Consider the following 4243-nt stretch of genomic DNA (forward strand, 5'->3'; position numbering starts at 1 on the left):
CCCCAAAGAATCGCGTTTGGAGAAGGCAATGAATTGTCCACAAGGAGCTCGAGGCAACGTGCCAAACCGTCAATGCAATTTTCTATCTTGTCGTTTTGAAGCGTTTGTTACATCACATTCGTCGAATTCGCCCTGAATACCGTGAAGGGGGAAGCTGGTGCTTATTGCATGATAATACATCATCTCATCGATCCACTCTTATGACTGATTTTTTAACTAGAAATCTCAATTAAGCTATCAATCACTCACCATATTCGCCTAATAGGGACGATTTATAGATAGTGTCTAATAAACGGGAAATTTATTATAAGAATGCTTTTTATTTTCCAAATACTCATATTTGCTAAGAAAACGTATCTTTTATAACCGATGCTAAATTTTTAAGCAATACTATGTAATTCAGAATTATACTTTCATTTTAAAAAGTAGCAGGAATGGTAAATCTATAAACTCCAGAAGGTTACAAAATTTCATTGTTATTAAATCAAAGTGGAAAAGCACATTTAAAAATCAAACTATTATTTCCTACTCATTTTGATCATCTAATATAGAATTGGTGAATTCTAAATGTATCCACATGTATGGATATTAGGGTGATTCACCAAAATTACCCTTTTTCCACCGAAATTATAAAATAGGCTATATTTTTTAGACTTCTGCCACAATATTACAGAAATATGTAAAGATTTGTGTGAGCTGAACCGATTAGAAAATACGTTAAATTTTTTTTACAATTAAAATAATTTTTTGAAAATATCTTCTCCGAAGAATAACCACATATGGTGGAAGAGTTTAAGTGGTTTAAGCTCATAAGGCTTACATAAAAATGTTTGAAAGTTGAATCAACGAATTTAAAATAATGAGATTTTTGAAGATACTTTCAAATCGGTCCACGTCTTGCCAATCCTAAGTTAATATTTTTCCAAAATATATTGACGGCAGTCTTAAAATAGAACAAATTTGTTGATTCCCATGGAAAAATAGCAACGATTTTTTTTCATGGAGAGTAATGCACCCTAATGTAAGTATGAGTTCATACAAATTCATTGATATCTCAGTTTTGTCATTTTAAATGCCTGCACCGTCAATCAGCCACGCGTTTTTGGCTTTCTATTGAAATTATACATATTCAGATAATAATATACATATGTATGTATATGTGTGTGCATACAAAAATACGCGTATGTATATACATACATACATATATTTCGGACAAATTACTTTTAGTATTCGCATTTAATCGAATTTTCCGTCATAGAGAAAAATATGATGGCTTGGGGAATTCAATTCGCCCACTATTCCTTACTGCTTCATAAAAAACGAGTGTTACCTGAGCCCGGTATTAATTTATTTTTGATGTCAATTTATCAACAAAAATCACAGATTATTGGCTTTGTCGTCCAACAATACACCCCGTAATGCAATTAAGAGTGGATACAAACATACAGCGAGCGTGTAGGTATGTACATATATTTAGAGTGTGCTGGTATTTACATAAGTACATACATACATTCCATTTACACTATTATGCTATTGATGGTTTACTGTTATCATATCAAAGAGTAAATTAAAAACGAATTAGTAAACACAAACGCCAAATTCAGTGGAATAATAAATGTTTGGAATGACAATCAATATGACAGTTTGATTTCTCAATTGTCTTTATTGTAGGTATTGCAGGCAGGTTTGTTTTTATGTATCTACTTGCATACATACATACATAGTACATAGTTTATATGTGTGCATATCATTTAGCATAGGCTGTTTTAATGTACGTAGTAATTCATGTATTAATTTGTTTTTCACACTGTGACAATTAATATTGATGTGTGTGAGTGTGTATATGCATTTATTTGATATATTGTACCGTAATATTTTTAATTACTGACTACTGTATAATGTACTTAATCGCCCACTCTGCTTCACTCAGGAAAATGACGGAAATATCGCCAATGTGCAATTAAATCAAAAATATATAAATTTTACGTACATATTTATGAAAATAAGTCTACCATTTTGATGGCCACATTAACTAAGAAGGTTGATTTCATAAAAAAGAGTCACGAATAGCTACAGAAATGGATTGTAAACTCGATGTGTTACTTTACCAAGGGTGAAGTTACGTTACCCAGGGTGAAAAACCTTGAAGGCGATCTAATTTGTTCCTTGGTAGTATTTTGTAATTTCTTTGTGAAAAAGTCATTGATTCATGTTGATTATTTATTTCGCCATTAGCCAAAAATATCAAGGATGTCATTTGAATGACCCGATCACAGTTATCATTTTCCAAACTACACAGATATTTAGAGTAAAAAGGGAAGTTGATTACAAATCAGGCCCAGCAAGGCTAGCGGAAATCATCGAGGTGTTCGCTACTTCATACTTTTCCCACAGCGATTTGGAGACCCTGCAGTTAATAGTCAGAAACCACCTTCTATTGGTTTCCGCGTTTACTATTAAGTCAAGCGTAGAGTTCGTTTAGAGGAATGCTTATATACTCCACCACTCGCAGAAGATCGAGCTCAGAGCCTTTCCTTGCACACTCATCCGTTCTGCAGAGAGACTAATTGGTCCGAAATCTTTCGCAGTATTTTGGCCCGGTTTCTCTACGTTAAGAATAAACCCTGACTTTCTCCATGACTTCGGAATATATCCTGAAGATAGGAATTTCCTATAGATCTTCACTAACCATATATTAATCGTTCCTATTGACTGCTGTAACATCATTAGTATGATTCCGTCCGGTCCTCCTGACTTGTTGGATTGGAAGGAGTTCACCGCTCAGGTTACCTTACCACATTACGCTATTTTACCAGGTTATTTTACCCAAGCATAGCAAGAACTCGTATTTCAAGAATCAAGAGTGTTGTCATTCAGGTTAAAAATTTCCAAATAGAAACCAAGGCGAACCGATACAAACTGCCGATTGGTGCCTCATTATCAAAATGGGTGTATTAGTATTTCCTGCCCCCTTCTATATTATCTTTAGTCGAAATTTGACAAAAGCGCACCAAATTGTTGTATTTGTAAAATCGATATCATCTTGTATAGATTCGCAGCATTTTTTTAACTCGGAGCGCAGACTTGGAAAAATCTTTCTCAGAAATGGCAAAATAGCTATCGGTGTTTTTTAGGAAGATTAGAATTTTAAGAAAATATTTTTTTTTTTGGAAAATGTATGACGTGCCTAGCATGATTTCTGAGCAATAAAAAACCCAGTGTTTAAAAAAATTATTAAAATATTTATTTTAATAGTATAAAAATTTTAGATGTTCCCTAAAATTTTGTATAAACGACTTTTTCTTGTAGGAGCAATAGATTTCGTGATAAAGGAATTTCTCTCAAATTTCAAATTTTAAATTGCAAATATCTGCACACTAAAAGAAAATATACCAAAATAGTTTAGCACAGTTATTATTATTACTATTTTTATTTAAGAGCAATATGAAGCAATATAAACTCCCTGGGCTACGGTACTATTAGCACAGCTATTTAGCACCCCATGTACTACAAAACTACAAAGATTAGGAAAGATCTGTGATCCACCATTTCCATTTCTTGTGGAACTGTGCAATAACTGATAATTTGAGTACGCAACAACTTTCTAGATAATTTATTTATCATGAGATTCCATAGCAGAAGATATCCCACAACAGGAGAGGTTGCCTCGAATAGTCGTGTTCCATACTTCACTAATTATTTATTCCTAAGAAATCGCATCCCTAAGTAAATGTGGCTTTAGACCTGAGAAATCCACAATCGACCAGATATTCACAATACGCCAAGTTTTGGAAAAAAATTATGAAAGGAGAATCCACACGCATCATCTTTTTATAGATTTTAAGTCTGCAGAACTTAATCGCTCAGGTACAATTTCTTATAAGAGCGTACAATTCTTAGAATATGCCGATGGTATTGACATCATTGGTCTTAATAACCGCTCTGTTAGTTCTGCTATTTCCAGACTGGATAAAGAAGCAAATCGAATGGGACAAAACGAAGTACCTCCTGTCGTCAAACAAACAGTCGGCGCACTCGCGTATCGCCACCCACGTCACTGTTGACAGTTATGATTTTGAGGTTGTAAAAGACTTCATTTATTTAGGAACCAGCGTTAACACCGATAACAATGTCATCCTAGAAATCCACCGTAGACTCTCTCTTGCCAATAAGTGCTACTTTGGACTAAGTACAGGGTGCGCCATCTTTTATGTCGGTATGAAAACATTGAATAACTTAAAAA

This window comes from Anastrepha obliqua, chromosome 2 (genome assembly GCF_027943255.1).
Source record: "Anastrepha obliqua isolate idAnaObli1 chromosome 2, idAnaObli1_1.0, whole genome shotgun sequence".
Classification (NCBI taxonomy): Eukaryota; Metazoa; Arthropoda; class Insecta; order Diptera; family Tephritidae; genus Anastrepha; species Anastrepha obliqua.